This window comes from Ambystoma mexicanum, chromosome 2p (assembly GCF_040938575.1).
Source record: "Ambystoma mexicanum isolate Mex_15411 chromosome 2p, UKY_AmexF1_1, whole genome shotgun sequence".
Classification (NCBI taxonomy): Eukaryota; Metazoa; Chordata; class Amphibia; order Caudata; family Ambystomatidae; genus Ambystoma; species Ambystoma mexicanum.
This window is the reverse complement of record NC_090923.1, coordinates 509851198-509872292: the sequence shown is the minus strand read 5'-3', so window position 1 is coordinate 509872292 and position 21095 is coordinate 509851198. Positions and strand designations below refer to the sequence as shown.

Here is a 21095-nt window from a genome sequence, read left to right as displayed (position 1 = left end):
CGGGGAGAACGGCATATATTTTCCGGATGTTTCAGGGTGTCGGAGAGCTCACGGGCTCGCGGCCATCTTGGCTAGGCTCTCGAGCGCCATCTTGCTACTGTAATGTTATGAGTAATCAACATTCACCAACGACTCATACTCTGTAGAAGAAGATGAATCGGAGAACCACAAAGAATAATCATAGGGCAAAGCATGATGAATGCACCATGGAAAGAGACAAGGGACTGTTTGCCTATGCTGGGTAGGGTCCAACACTTCCTCATAACAACCAAGGACGGACCAATGGAAGGAGATCTCGTTGCCTGAGCCCGGGAGATTTGAATCCGAGCTGAGGAAGCAGTCAGTGAATGCAAAGCTGCCTGTTGTGGAGGGGATGGCCCAGACCAAGGGAAGAGAGAGGCATTCAGGAAGCACAAGCCCGACCTGAACATCTGAGGAAGGCCTGGAGCTGATGGCGTGACCCAGTCAGGGTAGACTGAGCAGTCCATGAACAACGCTGAGACCGTACCTGTACAAGCGTTAGAAGTAGTAGTAGTAAACCAGCCAGTACGAGTGAATGGTGCAAAGATAGCAAAGGCTACCAATGGAGTAACCAAACTCGTGCCAGTCCATGTTGAGAAGAGAAAGGAAACTATCAAGAGGACAGTGTTTCCAGGTGTACTGGGGAGACCCCCGGCCAGCCCATAGAGTCGGGGTTTGCTCCGCAGTACTTTAAGATGGGATAGCTGCAGATGGATGGGGGTGCAGGTATATTACTCCAACACCAATCAATAAGGACAACTCAATGGTTTGGCAAAGGGGAGTCCGTTTAATGACAAGTACAAAAAACAGGAAAACATGGAAATCAACAGTGATGCGATAGTCCGTCTCGCTTCAACTCATGCGAACTTCATACAAACAGTAACATTTATGCTCAAAAATCATCATCATCGACCTGTAACATTCAAAAGTTAACATGCAGTTCTATTGGTTAGGAAAAGGTAACTTTACTATAGGTACTATATCTGTATATGGTAACTTAGTGAGAGGATTGGATAAACAGTATCAGGTGGGCGTCTAAGCCCTTCTTTCTAACATTACTCTTGTGGACGTCATTAAGAGTACGATGTCCCATTGGTTCTGCAATCTATAGGACCATATGTTGTTTGGTCCATTGTGATTGGGTTGGCTTCAACCCCATGCATACATTTCCACTTTACTTAGCAGCACGCAGAATGCTCAGCCAGGTGCAGGGTGCCCTACGATTCACCCGGCCTTCCCTCAATCCATCATTACTTTGGTGGCTATGTGTCAATTAGTTGGCTGTGGTCGGCCTCGAAACTTTGTCTTCTTGTCAGGAAAAGTTATGATATCTCTGGCTGGGTGAATGCCAAGCGTAGGTGTGAATCCGTGTTTCTTCTTGCTCGGATGGTCACTGTTAGGCAGAATTTTATGCAGTACCCTTTGGGAACACTACACACAATTAAGACTACACGTGACAGTACAATGTCACCTTTGGTACAAGCCTGTACCACAGTTATAGTGGTAGCAGTAGCGGAGAAGCCAGACTTATCTCAAGAGTAAGTGAGCAGTAAAAATAGTTACACAAAGGACAGCGATTACTATGATTCAGGCGAACACTGACTCAAGGTTTCTAAGTAAAAGAATATATATTTATTTACTCACCAGTTGTATAACATTTCGCTATTCTAAGCAAGATCAAAATCACAATCATAAATACACCACACCACTTCCCTTAAATTCCAGACAAGTTAAGCTCACAAAACGAAGTGGGAGCAAAATGGCACTCCAGCAATTTAAAAGGGAGGAAAACACAAAATTATTAGAAATTAGGCAACACCAACAGGTAAGTACTCTGGGCAATTGAACAAGAGAGATTACAGTGAGGAGATCAGCTAGAAAAGGCTTGGGGCCAAAGTCAATGGGTCAAAAGTCTTTTGCTCAAGATCACACAGTTCAGGGTAGTTTGCGGTAAAGTTCGTGGAACAGATTCTGGATGAGGTTGGTTGTTAGAAAAATTAGTTCGCAGAGAAGGACAAGCCCTCGGATTGGAGAAAGATTTCAAACACTTTCACCGCGGCTGAGCGAAACACACAACCGGATTTGCACAGTACCTTAAAGCGGAGAGGGGGCTGTAGCTGAAGCAGTTCCTGGTAGTTCCTGTAGGCTCACAGTTCCTGAAGTCGGACTGATCAGAAGTAGGAAGACTGGAGGGTCCTACACTACCCAGGGAAGAAACCAGCAGCAGCGCCAAACAAGGAATAAAAGGTGCGCACCTTAAAACCCAAGCAGGGTCCGACCTTCTTGGCTGTCCGGCCCACTGTAGCTCTGTACAGTGAATTTGACCAGAGGAGGGGTCCTGGCTTGTAGTTTGGGCGTACTGGTTGGTCCCACCAGCTCAAGGGAAGAAGTTTCCTGGAGGATCTTCTCTGTTGTTGGATTTGGAGATTCAGACCTGCAGCAGGTCTTCACCGGGCAGCGAATTCGACTAGAGGAGGGGTCTGGGCTTGTAGTTTGGGCAAACTGGTTGGTCCCACCAGCTCAAGGGAAGAAGTTTCCTGGAGGATCTTCTCTGTCGTTGGATTTGGAGATTCGGACCTGCAGCAGGGCTTCACCGGGTGGTTCAGTCGTTGTAGGGGTCCTCTTCTTCCAGTTCCTCTTTGGTTCTTTCGTTCCAGTGGCGACTCTGCTCTTCCAGTCCAAGAGACCTGCTTTTTATGCAGTTTTCCCTCATTCATACAGTCTGGCTGTCAATCACACAAGAGTGCGACTTGGGTTACCAAGGGAGCCCATGGCTGGGGTCCGAAGATCCCTCCCTCACATCCTGCCTACTTAGACTACCAGGCGCCTTAAGGAGGGCTTCTGTGCAGAAGCCTGCGAAAAGAAAGCAAACAAAGGAGTCATCCCCGGTTTGGCGCGCAGAGAAAAACACGAGAAAGACTTTAACAAAAAGACATGGCGACTAAACCCAGCCGGAACCAAAATAAAATGTATTTGGTCAAGCGGGTTTATGTTCGAGGCTAATATAATGGCCTAAAAGATTACCACGTTTATATAAGATAATCACTGTAGAAAAGTTAGGGTAGCTACCACTGCCACCAGCCAAGTCTTAATGTTAGGGGAGCGAAACAAGTCTCCAAGAGGCTCAGACAAAAAAGGATAAGAGTTAACCCTTTCCAATACTCCATGTAAGATGGGGTGTACTGGGTCTGTGGTCTAAAGTGACTATATAAAGTTAATGGCAACTTTACCTGTTTCTGGGGGCACAGTAGTCCGCCCCAGACAAATGGAGTCAGTGGGAAGTCTCAAAGACAACCCTGTGTCACTGCACTGAAGGTGCTGTGTAACACACACACAAAAAGTGCTGCACATGGAGTAGGTGAGGCTCCAGTGCCCAAGATCACACAGAAAGTAGAAATACACATAGCAAAACACATATAAGAGTGGGAAAAAAGGCTCACACTCTTACCAGGTAAAAAATTAAATCCTAGAAATCTAGCAAAGCTGCTAGGGGACTCTAGGTAAGGGAAATCAACCATTTATGAGAATTCTCCCTAACAGTCACGTGCTGCTCACACCGTGAATCAGCCTAGTTTCCCTCAATTTGTGCCTTTAGTTCTTATTCGGCTTGCCAACTGCCTATGCCTCCTTATCTCGACCTTCCAAAGATAGGATACTCTGTTCTTAACTTTCGATTCTTTGAGGCTACTGTTTGTTCCTTCTATTGGTCTGACCTTGGCTCTTTCCTGGCGCAAGTTGCATCTGCTATGTTTCGATTAGGCCATCTCTTCTCATTTTAGCTGGAATACGAATCTTGTCCTGTTTGGCCTCTACTAACCTGAGTTGATTCTGCTTTTTTGTAAAGTGGACTCGCACTTATATAATGTGCTTTGTTGAGGTAGCTATGTATAGGTGGCGTTTGCCGCGGTCTATCTTCTACTAAGCATAGCAAGCCACGCTGTTTTCTTAGCTTTCTTGCGGTTTCAAGCATATGTACAGGCATTAGCTGGATGAATATCTTCGTCCTGCTTGCAGCTTAAGCTTCCTTGTATTTTAACATCGTCTCTTCTTCTAGGTTCACGATATCCTTAGTCATGACATTTCGTCTCTTGTGTCATCTTTGGGTTGTCTTATCGTCGATCTGCAAGTCTGTCCGGGCCTTTGTGACGTCACCATTCGTCTTCAGTTAAGGCCTTTGTGGTTTCTTCCGGGACGGTATTTAGCCTGTCTTCATTTCGTCTTACTTGCTGGTAGGGTTTTTTCAATGGATACCTTACTGTCCATGGTTTTTTAGGTATCGGTATTTCGACAGGTGTTATTCTCCTGATAGGCACTGGGCAGAGCTTTACTGCGGCTCTCTGCTGGTTTATTTGCTCATCATACGTCACGTATTTTGGTGTGAACGTTCTTGGTACTTCAAAATGGGTGATGTGAGTGCGGGATTTATTTGGGACCTCCCCTACACAGGTATAACATATATGAAACACTGAGAGATAGAGATATATAGTGGACGGGGGGAGGGAGGGAATCAGTTGTCCACAGATACTGGAAGAATTGTATGTGAAACTAAACCCACAGTACAGGGTAAAGTCTTAAGTATTTCATAAGTTAGCAAGGAACAGAGATACATTTACTGGTTTGGTGGATAGTCAAGACCAGGATTAGTGGCTACGAAAACTTGGAATTGAACAAGGAACTGTGCCAGTAGTAGGAAAGGGGAAGCCCCGGAAAGACCAGGGCCCCTTTGAAGAATTTAAGGAACTTGTTCACAGAAACACCAAAAGCCATCCCAAGAAAGACTTACTGAGGCTATAAAAGCCTGTCCAGGAGAAGGGAGCATTTTCCAGGACCCCTCTTTTCTGAGAATCTTTTTGAACAGTGGTAGGGATAGAATAGGGTAGTTTGGGACGGATGGCAGTTTATTACTTTGGACACTCTCACTGACAACGAGCACCCTAGTTAGATTTGCGTTTGGTAGGGCAAGCACCATACTATTAGGGATAGCTAGGCCTTTCGTTCATTTGTTTTATTAAAACTGATTGCTAAGATTTCAACAGCGACTCTGTCTCCTTCTGACCTACCACATGAGCCAGGATAGTTGCCGGAAGGCCTTGCACAAGGGCATTGCCACGATCCAGGTGGGAGAGGACCACAGCTTAGACAACAGATCTGAAGTTGTTTTCTGAGATGAAGGGCTTCATTTTTCACAGGAGAGAAAGTTGGTACCAAGCCATTTGTGTCGTCCTTGCTGTGAAGGAGAGGTTTCTGTCGATCTTGAACCCAAGTGACTTGGCACAGGTGGCCAGCTGTGTTGTGAAGCCCTCGAGGTGCATAGCAGCGAGTCCGATCTGGATGGCGTGTGTTTGATGTTGTTGGTCAGCAGTAGAAATTCAGTCTTGGAGGGGTTGAGCTTCAGGTAAGCACTGGACATCCTCCACTGGATCGATGAGGGGGTAGTCCTTGAGCCTATGGATGCCATTGATGGAGGGTATCTTCATGTAGAGCTGCATGTCATCAATGTATTGGTGGATGTGGATGTTGTGTGGAGCAAGGAGGATTCCAAGCATTTCCATGTAAAGATTGAAGATCACGGGGGAGAGGATGGATCCTTGCGGAACACCACAGGGGATGGGTAGAGTTGTTGATCTGGAGGAATCCATTTGTACAAACTGGTGGCGATTAGCAATGTACGTTTTTAAACAGCAGTAGACAATCTTGTTGATCCCCATGCAGCGATGTAGATTGTCGGTGAGTGTTTGATGGTCTTCTGTGTCAAGTGCTGCTGAGAGGTCAAAGGAGAACCAGGAGGCAAGAACGGCCATCAGCAAGGATTTTAAGGGCATCGTTAATCACCTTTATGCTAGCTGTTTCTGTGTAGCATCTGTGTCTAAAGCCAGACTGGTAGGACTGAAGGAGGTTGTTGGCTTCGATGTGTTGGAGGAGTTGTGTGGCTACTGCTTTCTCAAAGATCTGACATAGGAAGGGAAGTTGGGTGGTGGGGCAGTAGTTCCTGAGGTTATCAGAGTTCACTGTTGGTTTCTTGAGAAGCAGGAGGATTTGTCCAGTCTTGAGGGTCGAGGGGAAGGTGCGTTGAGTTTGGGAGCTGTTGATGATTGTCAGGTAAGGGAGAAGTGCTTTAGTCAAAGGTTTCTTGAATACTGAGGCAGGGAGGATGTTGTCTGCATGTGATGTGGCCTCAAGGGATGCTAGCATTGCAGTAAGGTCTTCCATAGTGTCTTGAAAGTTGTCCGGATGGTTGTTTTGCGAGATGGGATGTGTAGTGTTCTGTCAGTTGTAGCATTGGTATCTGTGTTGGCGGATCATGCTGATCTTATTGAAGAAGAAATTGTTTATGGCAGTGTCTTTCTTGATGGAGTGCGATGTGAGTGGGTTGGGCAGAGGGCTGAACAGAGCCTGATGGCTTTGAATAGGTCTCTGCTTTCATTGTTGGCCTTGGCTATGGTGTTTTGGTAATAGTTGGCCGTGGAACTGGTGATTAGTTGTGTCTGTGTAGCACAGAGTTCCTTGAGCAGGACGAGGTTGGATGCACTGCAGGATTTTCGCCAAGTCTTCTCTGGTTTTCTGATGGTTTGTTTGTTGAAGTTGAGTTCTTAAGTGTATCAGGGTGCTGAAGGTGTAGGTTTGAGGGTGCGTTGTTTCACTGGGGCATGGTGGTTGATATTGGTAGTGGGGAGGATGTCAAGAGGAGCAAGTCTCAGTCCTGGTTAATCAGAGGTAAATCGGCCCATGTGGCGTTTGGTGAGGTCTTCCACGAGAGCATCTACTGAGAGATTCATGAATGATTGGAAGGCTTGTTTGCAGGGTTTCCGATGGGTAAGACTCACCTGTTTGCCGACCTGGCTTCTCTTTACTCTCTCCACTCTACCTTAAACACGCTCCTACTGGCAGCAAAAAGTTATCCTTCATTAACCTCCTTATCTATTTCTTCTTAGCCCGTTACCTTTTCTGTACTCTTAATCGCATCCTTTCTTCTCCTGCTCTTGATTCTGCTATTCTTTCTACTCATACTGCCCTTGACTTTGTTAATTATTTAATTTCTCAAATCCCTCTATTACGTTCCTCTATTGTAGCACCCTCTGTCTCGTCTCCCACCCCTACCCCCACCCCTAGCCCTCTGTCCCCACCCTCACTAATGTCTAAATGTCATCATCTTCGTGACACTGTCTCTACCATTCTCTTCATTAATCCCACTTCTGCATCCGCTGACCCTCTCCCATCATCCTTGTTCAATCAGTATACGCCCTTCTCACCCCTTTTCTCACTGCTTTATTGAACTCCTCTCTTTCTCGCTATTTTTCCCCCTCTCTCAATCCTTCCTATTCTAAAACCAAACCCTCATTGGACCCTTCCTCGCCTGCACATTTTCGGTCTTTTTCTCTTCTGCCTTTTCTATCAAAACTCTTCAAACGCATAGGCTACTCACAGACCTCTCATCATGTGCTCTCTCACTCTCTCCTTCCCCTGACAAGTCTGGACTTTCACACTCTACCAAAACTGCTCTTCTTGCGGTCTCTAATTCCTTTCTTACTGCCCTATATTCTAAGCACTCCTCTCTTCTTGATGTTTCTGCGGCTTTTGGCACAGTGGATCGCACTATCCTGCTTTCCTCTCTTCATAATCTCGGCTTTCGTGGCACAGTTCTGGACTGGTTTATGTCTTCTCTATCATCTTGTCCTTTCTCTGTGTCCTGGCTCAACCAATCTTCCCTCATTCACCCGCTCACCTATGGCGTCCTCAGGGTTCTGTTGTTGGTCCTCTTCTGTTCTCTATATATGCCGAGGACTTCCTGTCTGCCTTTCTACTTGCCATCCAGTCTTGGAAGGCCTCTCCCTTACTTATCTAATATCCTCAAAAACGGAATTGATTTTCTTTCTTTCTTCCATTATTCCTTCCCCACCTATTCTCCAGCATAGGGTCTGGCATGGATTCACATGCTCATGAATATTCCCCGTCGTCAGGCCGGGAATCCTTGGTATAGAAAAAATCAGTATCGGTTTCGTTTCTGATCTGTCTTTCTCGGTAGTAACCAATCACTGGTCTCTGGGTCATACTTCCCCCAGCCAATGACTGCCCTCTCCCTAAGCCCCACCCCTGGCAGCCATCCTCAGATTTTTACTGCACGTTCAAGTGTTGGGAGTCCTCGTGCTTAGCTCTCGAGCTTTTGCTGCGTTTTCGCACTTTTTTCAGGAGATTTTCTCATTTTTTCGGTTAAAAGAGCCTCAAGCTCCACCGTTTCTACTTCCGATCAACGGGGATCCGTTTCGGAGTTTTCTACACCCCTCAAGGGTGAAGATTTCGTCGAGTTACGCTTTTGGAGGATTCCAGAAGTTCCGAGGCCTACCCCGGACATGGCCCAGGAGAAAGGGAGCTCGACGCCCGGGAAGCTATTCAGGACCTGCCCTGGATGCCAGCTTCAGAACGTTTTCAAGGAGGACGAGCATTCGTTATGCCTCTACTGTCTCCATGAGGACAAGACACACAAGGAGAAGGACTGCGCGTTTTGTGGAAACATGTCGGAGCGGACCATGAAGGATCGCCACCTCCGTCTCGCCAACTGGCTGGAAGGTAAGAGCCCGCCAGGCGAGAAGAAGAAGAAGAAGTCTGAGTGGTCTTCTAAGTCCTGTGAGGGTGCTGCGGCGACGGGGGCCCAACAAAAGGCTAAGCACCACGAGTCCGCGGGCACCGGGAGCACCGAACGATCGGGCTCCTTGGCTGCGAGGCAGGGCGCACCCTCCCCGGCGCCATCGACCACGAGCCAACGCTCTGGCTCGGATAAGAGGAAGTCCGAGAACCCGGCGAAGCTTCTGGAGAGGCCCCGGTCGATCTCGAAGACTCCGCAGAGGGGGAGCGAGGCTCGAACCCTCCACCGAAGGTGAAGGCCCCAGGCGCACAGAAGGTGACGTTGGCCGTGATTCACCCTGCTAGGACCTCGATTGAGGATGTTGCAGTGGCCCTGGCTCAGCCTGTGGAGGCTACACCAGTGGAGGCGCCCTCAGGTGCCAGAGTCTCCCTGCCACCGCGGAGGGAGTCGTCTTTCAGGCCCATCGAGAAGACCCCCACAAAGTCCTCCTTGGAAAATGGGGGGGAGGGGGTGGTGGCCGTCGTGGATACGGACACGACCTCTGAAGAGGAGCTCATCCAAGTCGTGGAGGAGACCCAGCCCATCGGGAGGGATCCCGACGAGGGCGACGACGAGGGCGGCGGTGACGCAGACGAGGCTCCTCAATAGCCCTCGTTTCCGGCGCCGCAGGACACCTCGGCGGCCATTTTGTCAGCCATCCAGTCCTTATGCTCGGAGATAAGGACTAGGGTGCCCCTTCCCCCGACGGAGGAGCCTGAGCCAGACCCGACGGAGGATCCGGAGCCAGGACCTTCGGGGAGCCCACCGCTTAAGAGGAGGACGACGCATCCTAGGCCTCCTCCCCCACCTCTGCGGCCTTCTCTGCCTTCCCCCCGGTCCACTACCCACGGGGATGATACAGGCATGGACATGACTACGACGGGTACGGATGACGACGGAGGCGACGACGGGACGTGTCCCCCGTCGCCCCATGCCCGGGCGTCCCCGCCTGACGAGATTGGATCCTTCCATGCAATGGTCTCCAGGGCATTCGAGCTCTTCCAGCTCTGCCCCGAGGAAAAGAAGGAGGGGTTCCTTTACCAGCGGCGCAAGGCTAAAAGGAAGACGGTCCTCGCCGTACCGCTTCTTGATGACATCTGGGATGAGGGGCTCGCCCTCCTCAAGAACCCTGCCACGGCTCCTGCGAAGAGGGACCGGTACGAGAAGAAGTACCGGGTCCCCTACGCTGCCCCCTTGTGCCTTAGGGCGCAACCTACCCCGGACTCGGTCGTTTCAGCGGCGGCCAAGAAGAAAGCGGGGGGGCATCGGCCTCGACCTCAACCTCCCCTCCGGACGGCGAGGGTAGGAAACTGGATGCGGTGGGACGACGGGGCATCTCATCTGCAGCGACGACCATCAAGGCGGCCAACGCCCTGGCCATCGTAGCCCGCTACGACAGGGAGTTGTGGTTCAAGATCGCCCCTCTGTTGGACTTCCTTCCGGATGCCAAGAGGGCTGAGGCCCTGGAAATCTTGCAAGAAGGTGAGATTGCCTCGGACTACGCCATTACGGTGGCTACGGACATCGCCGACACCGGTTTCCGTCAGTTGGGCAACGGCGTTGGCCTGAGACGACGAGGATGGCTCAGGGCGACGGATTTCCGCCAGGACGTTCAGACCAAGGTTTTGGACATGCCCTTCGATGGGAACAACCTTTTTGGCAAGGCGGTTGATGAATCCCTTCAGGCGATCAAGACGGACACGGAGACGGCCCGTGCACTTGGTGTGCTCCAACAGTGACGGCCGTCCTTTCGGAGCTCCGGAGGCAGACAGGGTGCCTCCAAGGGAGCCGGCAGCAGCTCCTCTACTTACCGTCAAGCGGCAAGGTCTTCGTCGCAGGAGGCCTACAGGGGACGTGGCAAGTCATGTGGATCCCGCCGTCGTCGCCAAGGTGGTCAAGGAGGCAAAGCGGCCTCCAAGCAAGATTGAACCGTCCGTCGGGTCGGGCCCCCGCCGAAGCACCCCGGTGGGAGGCCGGCTGACGAAGTTCATCTGCTTGTGGGAGTCCATCTCCACCGACCGTTGGGTGCTGGACGCCCTGGCCCTGGGGCACGCCCTCGAGTTCCAGAATAAGTGCCCCCCGCATTCCTCCCGTGGCCAGGAAGGAAAATCACGTCCCTCAACTGCTGTTGGAAGTAAGGGCGATGCTCAGAAAAGGTGCCATCTAGCTCGTCCCAAAGAGGCTTCGGGGCGCCAGAGTTTACTCAAGATACTTCCTGGTGAGGAAGAAGACAGGAGTATGGCGTCCCATCCTGGACCTGCGACGACTAAACAAATATATCAAGGCACAGAAGTTCCGGATGGTCACCCTCCAGCACGTGCTGGGACAGCTGGAGGAGGGCGATATCCTGTCGTCGTTGGACTTGGAGGATGCTTACTAGCCCCATTGCAGACTTTGGATGCGGCCCTTGCAAGAATTCCTCGACGCCCACTGGATCCAGACGACGGGCAGCTTCGAGGACAGGATCTCGCTCGACGAAACGTTCCGTCAGACGATACGATGGTGGGGTGGCCGCGCTCATCTGACAGCGGGAACAGGCTTCCTAGCCCCGGCCCAACAGGTGACGGTGATGACGGATGCCTCCCTGGAAGGCTGGGGAGCGCACACCGGGGGCCTCCACGCGAGAGGCCTTTGGTGCTCGGAGGAGAAGACTCCACATCAACATCTTGGCGCTCCGCGCAGTGTTCTGGGCCCTCAGGTCCTTCCTTCCATCCCTCAAGGGCAAGGTGGTGAGGATCTTCACCGACAACACCACCACGATGTTTTACATTCGGAAGCAGGGCGGAACCAGATCCCCTGCCCTGTCCAAGGAAGCCCAGGATCTGTGGCATTGGGCCATCGCACAAGGGATGTTTCTGGTACCCTTTCATCTGGCAGGGATAAAAAACACCATCGCCGACTCACTCAGCAGGGAGCTGCGCTCGTGCCACGAGTGGGAACTGCGCCAGGATCAAGTGGACCGACTCTTCCGACGATGGGGCGAACCCCAGATCGATCTCTTCGCGACGGCGGCGAACTCCAAGTGCCGGAGGTTCGCCAGCAGGTTTCCCCCACCGAGGAGCATGGGCGATGCTTTCTCGTTCCCCTGGGACGGCCTGTTCCTTTATGCATTCCCGCCGTTGCTACTCCGGCTCGTCAACCAGCTCAAGAGGTCCCGGTGCAGGATGATCCTCGTCGCACCGGCGTGGCCGAGGCAGATCTGGTTCCCGGACCTTCTGGACTTGTCAGCGTCCACACTAGTCAAGCTACCGACGGACGCGGATCTTCTCTCCACAGAAGGAGGCGCCATTCTTCATCACGAACCAGAGTCGCTGAACTTGCAGGCCTGGCTCCTGCAGCACTAGAGTTTGGAGGATACGACATCCCGGCCGACATCCTCAACTCTCAAGTGCTACGGACACAAATGGAAGAGGTTCTCTGTCTGGTGCCGGGCACAGAAGATTAACCCTGTGCGGATTACGGCCCCTCAAGTATTGCCGTACCCACTGTCTTTGGCCAAGGCTGGCCTATCTCACGCTTCCATCAAGGTGCATCTGGCTGCCGTCTCACGTTACACCAGAACTACAGGATGGGCGTCCTTGTGGTCTCATTGTCTGGTGAAGGAATTTATGAAAGGACTGTTCCGATCATTCCCGCCGGTGAAGGCCCCTGTCCCGGCGTGGGAGCTCAACGTGGTACTAACTAGGCTCATGGGGGGCCCCATTCGAGCCTATGCATTCAGTGCCGTTGAAGTTTCTGTCGTGGAAGACAGCATTCCTCGTGGCCATCACCTCTGCACAACGAGTGGGAGAGATCCAGGCCCTGTCTTACAAGCCTCCATACTTGACTTGTCACAAAACAAGGGTGGTGCTGAGGACGCACCCCTCCTTCATGCCCAAGGTGCCTTCGGACTGCCACCTCAACGAGCCCTTGGTAATGCCAGTTTTCTTCCCGTCGCCGGCTTAGAGGACTCTGCACTCGCTAGATGTAGCTAGAGTGCTGAAGTTCTACTTGGACCGCACAAAGAGTTTCCGTAAGACATCACAGCTGTTTGGTAACAAGGGAAGGCTCTCTCGAAGACTTCCATTTCCAGATGGCTCTCCGGCTGCATCATGCACTGTCACCGGTTGGCAAACCAACCGCTGCCCGGCCGTCCGAGAGCCCATTCGACCAGAGCGATCGCTGCTACTACGGCGTTACTGTCTGGTGTGCCCCTGCTCGACATCTCCAGGGCTGCTACGTGGAGGTCGACGCACACCTTCACGAGATTCTACTGCGTCGACCGGGATTCCAGGGAGGCGTCCAGAGTCGGCCAGGCAGTGCTGCGCAACCTGTTCGCCTAAGATGAGCCTGGTGAGGAGGTAAGAGTTGCTTAATGTTGAGTTGTTGTATTGCTTGATATTGAGCCTTGTGCCACCTCCCGTGGTTGTGCATGTGTATACTGCTATGTATTCTTATATGCATGAGCATGTGAATCCATGCCAGACCCCATGCTGGAGAAGGAACAAGTTACTTACCTGTAACTGTTGTTCTCCAGCATGGGTCTGGCATGGATTCACATGCGAACCCTCCCGCCTACCCCTCTGCGGCTCTTCACTTGGTCGTACTGCCACTTCACGTGCTACCAAATCTGAGGATGGCTGCCAGGGGTGGGGCTTAGGGAGAGGGCAGTCATTGGCTGGGGGCAGTATGACCCAGAGACCAGTGATTGGTTACTACTGAGAAAGACAGATCAGAAACGAAACTGATACTGATTTTTTCTATACCGAGGATTCCCGGCCTGACGACGGGGAATATTCATGAGCATGTGAATCCATGCCAGACCCATGCTGGAGAACAACAGTTACAGGTAAGTAACTTGTTCCTTATCTTTCCCCCTCTTCTTCTATTACTCCCTCTCCTACTGCTCACAACCTGGGTGATTTCTTCAACCCCTCTCTTCTGTCTCTTTTGCTCCCCAAATATTTTCTATTTCTCGATCATGTCGGCACCAGCTGTATAATACATGTAAGGCTCACCCTTTTCTGACCACTCATGCCAAAAAACGACTTCTCTCCTCACTGTTCTTTTGCCATCCGTTCTATTGCTTTTTGCCTCCTGGTGCACAAACTTGCCCTCCTCTGCTCAATATGTAATTCTTCTACCAGTTTTATGTTCTCTCTATCTCCTCGCGAATCAATCTTGCCTGCTCTGCTCTCCTTTTAATAACCTAATTTTCTTTGTATAGTTTTAAATGCCTTAACCTCCTTGCCCTTTCTATCTTGCATCCCTTGTATCTTTCTACTCTCCTACCCATTCTTTTCGGTCTCAATCTCAATTTCTCCTATCTGTCCCCAGCCGTCCATGCGTGTCATCTCGTTTCCGATCTTTCTCTTTGCTTGCTCCAACATTTTGGAATACTGTTGCCCCTTGCAGTTTGCTGTATTTCTTTTCTATCCTTGTTGTAAATCCACCTCAAAGACTATCTTACTGACTTGACTTTTCTTTCTGATTCTGCATTTTTCTTCATTGTTCCGCTTATTGTTTTGTCCAGCACTTTGATTTAAGGCGCTATATAACTAAAATAAAATCCAATGAAATCAATGGTCTGGTGGGCGTTCCAACTGGGCGTGAGAGCCTCCCAGACCACCTTCTGGGTGGCATCCCTCCTCAGGCTTTGACCAAGCGTCGAGAATGCTTGGGATGAATTCTATATTGGTAGTTCTAGGATACATTCCTAGAATTCTAATTAGTTGGGGGAGGTGCTGTGGCCTGTTCGTTGCACTAATGAGTATTGAAATTGAGCAAGCAAGCACAGAGAATACGTATTCATATGTGATGCATTGTGGTCAGGCATTCTTGGTCTTATTGCAAACACCCACTGAATCCTCATGTTTTATTTTGACGGAGTGTGGCTCTACTAGAATTGTCATTTAATGAGAGATTTTGTTTTCCATGGCCAGGTAGCACAACATGAACAGAGTAGATTAATATTATGAGGCAGCTCACACCAACTTTCACTCATGAGCGGACAACAAATGACCAAACATTGAATTGTGTATCAAGCGTTTCACGTATCTGATGCAGTATTTTGTTAAGGAAAGTATAAGGATTCAATGGTTCGGATAGTTCATAGTTGAAATATATAATGATGTCAGCTGTATACAATGCAGGGTCAATAGACATACATACATAATAATGACTGGTCACCAGAGATCTGGGCATAATGTTTTCACCATAGGGATAGACAAAATAAAGTGTGCCCTATTAATTTTTCTCACAGTCTAATCAGACTTCTGTCCATTACCCACCCCTAAATACCTCTATGGGCCTCATCATGAGTTGAGCCTTAGCCCTTCAATGCATCAGTAACGTTATTACTGCTGCATTTAAGAGTTGTCCCAATCATGAGTTGGTCGGCAAGTGGAAGTTTTACCCCTTACAGCCTGTTTTCAGCACTATTATCGCTGGCGCAATTACTGCTGGCAATAGTAACACTCCCCAACCGCTACTAGCTAATAGCGCAGGACCGAGCAGCATTAACGCTATTTGCACTGGCGGGATACCGCCAGACTTATGATAGAGCCCTATGACTAGTTATCCCCAAAGCTAGTGCCATGGGACTTTACTTCCTTCTCTTACCCATAACTACTTGATACCTTTCAGATGATCAGGCCTTACTTCTAAAACGCCAACGACATGGGATGCCGGTGGGGCAAACTGTTTCGACGCACAATAGGGATCTGTTGGGGCAGCCTGTTTCCATTAACTAATTTGATCACAGAAATTGAACTTGACTGCGACCAGTATGGATGAACAGCAAATATATAATTATTATAATTAGCTTGTCACTCATCTGATGCCTTAAGGGTGTAGTGTGGCCAATGAGGTGACGTGGAAGCATATTATTATATTAATTTTATTTTATTACTGTAGTAAATATGTATATATATATATAGATATATATATATATATATAGGGGTCAGTTGGATAGTAAGGCCCCACCAGCCGACAGCTCAGGTGCATCTGTTGTCCTTCAACTTGAATTCGCATTCCGTTCTCGTGTTCTCAGTCACGGAATGCAGGAGCTGACACAGCCAGGAGCCGAGTCTCGTGTAATAGAACGAAGTTGCGTGTATTACACATCTCCCTTCCTTAGTCCTCTGCTGACCGACAAGTGTTTACACTGACATCTCTCCACATGCTTTGTGTCCCTGCACAAATTCTTTCATACGATCAGGTCTGTGAATGATCCTTCCTCTTCTTGACTTGTGGGAAAGATCTGGTTTAGATTCTGGCAAGGACATTTTTGAAACCTTTGAAACCTCTCTTCCTTTCCTTACTTCACTGGTATACTTTTCATACCCTCTTGTGTTCTCCCCACTTCTTTTTAATACTCCTCCGACACACTTTTCATTCTCACTGGTATCTTCACCACCTCTCGTATTTTCCTCACCTCTAGCAACAATCTCACTCGGTGCACCAGCACTATGTGGATTCATCACATACACCCTCTCCATGTTCCAGATTCTCCCGTCGTCAACTTTCACTGCATGTTTAAATACTTCAACCACTCCCACAGGTTTTGACCACTTGCATGGTCCATCTCTTAGGACAAGAGGCAATTTAATCCTTACCAACCCTCCTACTGTTGGAAATGCTTTTCCTTTTTTACAACCTAGAGAGCTGTCATGAACTTGTTAGTTTTTTAATTGGGTGTTCCTAATTTTTTCACGCACATCTCCAAAATCTTTCTTTACAACAGTCGCTCTTTCCAACCATGATGGGGTCAATTTTGTGTTCGCTTTGCGTCCCCTACTTAACTCGAATGGGGATAATCCTGTCGTGCAGTGTGGGGTGAAACGGTGAGCAATGATTTTCTTTCTAACGGCTTCCTCCCAATTTAACCCATTTGCCCAAACCCAGCGACTAGCATCCTTGAGTACCTTATTAAAGCGCTCAACTACTCCATTCATCTGTGGGTGGTAAATGGTGCTCCTCTTGTGCACAATAGAATTTTTTACACAGAAATTCTGCATTTCTCTTGAATGAAATTGAAAACCATTATCCGTCATGATGCTTTTTGGGAAACATTCCCTCGCACAAATCTCTGATAAAAAAATCAACAACTATTTTTGCAGTCATGTACAGCTTAATCAAAACCTCCACCCACCTGGTCAAAAGGTCAATGACTACTAAGCAAAATTGTTGTTGGAATATTCGTCACCACCATAGGATACTTTACACTCGTGCATATTCTATCACTCTCATAACAAAGGATACAGTCTCGGATGTATCTCTCAATCACATCCTGGCCACCAATAATCGTCACATATTCTTTGTTTCGTCTTGACTATCCCTTGATGGCCCTCGTGACCCAGTTCAATGATTCTTTGACGTAATCCCATGGGTGGAACAATTCTGTCACCCTTCCTGATTCTGTCACTCTCCACATTTAATTCCTCAGCAACACTCCAATAATCCATAAGATTGAGTTCTTCAAATTTTGTTTTCCTTAGAGGATCTTGACTGTGAATTATTTATTTCAAATGTACTATCCTAGTGTCTTGCTTTTCTGCATCTTCCCATTCTCCCTTTGATATAGACGACGTTTTTATGTTTAAGTGTCATGATGTCTACCCCCGGAGCACCTGGCCAGGCCCAGCACCCCCGGAAGCAGGCATCATGCCCTCGAGTAAAAGCCCAGCGACCCCTTACAGGGGCTCTTTGGACTCAGTCCAGGCGCCTTTGGCGCCAGGCTCATGTTGGACATCAGTCCTGGCGCCATAGGCGCCAGGCTCATAAAGGGAGGTGTTTTGTGCACTTATCTGATGCAGACCATGCTGCACGCTTCAGGCCTCCCTGAGACCTGAAAGGGACTATTTTTTCATAGGGACTATTTTTTCACTTGGGCGTGGCCAGGGAAGGATACATACCTAGTTGGGGAAGGATACATACCTGGGACTTCTTTGGAGGCTATTTAAGCCACGCCCAGACAGCAGCTCATGCTTCGCGTTGTTCTGATTCATGCAGCTTAACGCTCACCGTGTCTGCTCCTGCTCCTGGACTCCAGCCACGCCCGCCTCGAACCTGGAAGACCTGCAAGGAAGGAAGAGAAGAGAAAGGTGAAAACCAAGGACTATTTCAAACTTCTTACCTGCATCCGGAATCTTCTCGCCAGCATCCCTGAAGAAAGACTTCCATTTAAAAGCATTGCGTTGCTCGCTGCAGCGCCACGCTTCACTCACCTGTCCTCGAGACATCTCCCGGCTCCATCGCGGCTGTCAGCATCGGACGCCACATCTCTGCACCTAGGGGAGAGAGTAAGAAACAAAAGGTGAGCAGAAGGAACACAGAAGGAAAGCCTGATTAACAGCCATAATCGTTACCCGCTTTTCTTCCACATTTCGGGTCGGCGCCGCCCCGTTGGCAGGTACCGTACCCCGGCCCCTATGGGGAAAGGACAAGAGGCATTTCTGGGGAATGATAAGGACATTTAGAGGGATCGCCCTCATCACTACCCACCTCGGCAGTTTAACCCCTCGACGCATCGCCTTCATTCTGCACCTGAAATAAAGGACAGATCACAGGTTAGAAAGACAACATAAAGGGGGCCTCACTTGAACTTTGAACTTTCATACTTACGGCGCATAGCTCAGGAAAGTCAAGTGGATTTTGCCAGCGCCATTCTGAAAACCAGTGAAGTAACTGGACGAACACGCGCCCCTGCACCAGAAGCAGGATGGAGAGTTCATCCTTCCAAACCATAAGGTGAGCTTAAACCGGGGTTTGGAGGAAGTTAGAGAGGAACGAAGGGGGAAGGGGAAAAGGGGGGAGCTAGCACACTATTCTGCAGACTGTTAATCCCCTTTCTCATCTGCAGAAGGATATTCCTACGGGCCAGGCAAGCACGATTTGGAGGTCCTGTCCAATCGGTGTTCCGGGTCCTGCGCATCACGCTAGAAGAGGCCACAGCAATCCAGACTAGACCAGCGCCCCCGTGGGAACCAGGTGAGCGTTACATTAAGACAACCTCTGAATCAGTATCCTTTCCATCCTCAGTCTCAGAAATGTTAGTAAGCCGAGATAGGCAAACAGCGGCACGATTTCTTACGCCTGGTACATATTGCACTGTGCAATTGTATGCCTGAAAGAGTATTACTCATCTGTTTATACGATTAGACACTTTATATAGTCCTTTATTCATGATGACATGAATCAGTGGTTTGTGGTCAGTGCGAAATTCTACCTCCACACCCCAAATGAAATTTCTGAATTTCTCTGCTGCCCATTTAATGGTCAATGTCTCTTTCTCTATAGCTGCATAGGATTTTTCTGCACCCTTCAAAAGTCTAGATGCAAAAGCAATTTTCCATCAACTTCCTGGGTGACAACCGTTCCAAGACCTAAATTGCTAGCATCTGTAGTAATTATAGTTTTCTTGCCACTCCTGAGATTCTTCAATGATGGTGCGCTGCTTAGTGCTAATTTGATTAGTTCAAATTCCTCCTCACATTCAACACTCCATTCGAATGTTTTGTTCTTCAAAAGTTCACGAAGAGGTATAGTGTGGATGGCGAAATATCGTATGAATTTAGAGTAGTATTCTGCCATCCCAATGAAAGTACGTACTTCATCTTTTCACTTGGGTCTTGGCATGTTCCTTATAGCATCAGCTAACTCTTTTTTTGGACGTATTCCTTCAGCTGATATTGTGTGACCAAGATAATCAATTTCACAATGGTTGATGTTGCATTTGTCTCTACTCGGAGTCATACCAGCTTCATACAGTTTCTTACATACATATAGCAGTCTCTCATCATGTAATTCCTGATCAGTGGCGTGTACTAAAATGTCATCTTGAAAACAAATGATGCCCTGATCCCCTTCAAAAAGTCGGTACATCATTTTTTGAAAGACTGATGCAGCAGATATTAATCCAAAAGGTAATCTTTTATATTGGTATAAACCATCAGGTGTGATAAAAGCTGTCATCTTCCTGCAATCCTTGTGTAATTTGACTTGATGGTATGCTGAGGTTAGTTCAAGAGTGGAAAAGTGTTTCAATGGACCTATTGTAGAAACAATCTATTGGATATTAGGAAGAGGGTGTCTGTCAGGAACTACACACTTATTGAGCTCTCACATATCCACACAAAGTCTTAGTTTTCCAGACTTCTTCCTGAGGACAACTAGTGGTGAGACCCACTCACTGGCATCTATACTTTCTATGATGCCTTGGTCTTCTAGAAATTTGATTTCCTTTCTCACCTCTTCTCTCATGGATAGTGGAATGGTGCACATTTTTTGTGCTACGGGGGTTTACCCTGGTTTCATTTTGATCTGATGTACATAACCACAAAGACATCCAATTTCATCTCTGAACACACCCTTTATTATCTCTCCTATCTCTGTTGTTTGTTCAGATTTCTTAAGTTTAATTGCAGTATTCTCGACGGACAACACAGATTCACTGGCACTAGCATCTAACTTCACTTTAAGTTTACTTTGATGAGTCCAACTCAATAAAGGTGTTCTCCCTGCTTTCGTGATGAATATTTTGCCATCAGCTCTCCTGTCCTTGAACTTTAGTGTGCCCCAGAATCATCCAATGATATCTATTTTTACTCCCCCATAGGCTTTGGGTTTTATGTCTGACTCATGTAAGTATTCATGTTTTTCTGTTCCATGAATTCTGCGGCACCAGGGTGTATTTAGCACCAGAGTCAATCATGATATGCATGTCGATTCCATCAACACATACTGTGGCCTTGGGACTCTCCATTTCTTCTTAATTTTCTTCTTCTGTTATGACAAAGACACATTCTTCTCAATCTTCATCACTGTAACTTCCATCACCAATCCAATTAGTTGAGGTAGATTGAACCCTACAACATCTGGCATAATGTCCCTTGCCTTTGCATTTGCCACAAATAATCTTGAGAGCAGGGCATTCTGGATTATCCGCCCAATGATCAGCAGCATCACACCGGAAACACCTGCCGGTGTTTCTTCTACTTGGGCTATTTCTTTGTTTACATGGACGTCTCCTTCTTGGATTTATAGTTTGTGTTCTGAAAGACATCCCACTTCTTCTGTCTTCTCTCTATGGTGGTCTGCGAACTCTCTCAATTGTGCTCCGCCTACTAACTGTTTCTACCACTTGTGCTATTGACTCATTATTTTTACTGGTATTGGTCGTCGTGGTATTGCTTTTCGGACTTTCGTGTTTGATCTCAACTGTCTGGACTCCGTTTTCCAATTCTATGACACATTTTTGTGTGTGTTCTACTTCCTTGGCTACCCGTAGAACAGTATCTAAAGCTGGATCATCCTCAGACCACAGTCTTTCCCTTACTTTACTGCTTCTGCATTCTAGCATGATCTGATCTCTCAGCCTCTCATACAATTGTGCATTGAAATTACAAGTTTTGGCCAATTTCCTCAATTCGGTTATGTATTGTTCCACACTCTCCCCTTCTTTTTGTACTCTTCC

The 21095-nt window shown here is 48.3% G+C and overlaps 1 protein-coding gene across 5 annotated transcripts in view; it reads left to right on the top strand.

Moving 5' to 3' along the window:
- Window positions 1–21095, top strand: part of ATG7 (autophagy related 7) — a 2414869-nt gene that overhangs the window by 1222320 nt on the left and 1171454 nt on the right. The window lies entirely within an intron of this gene.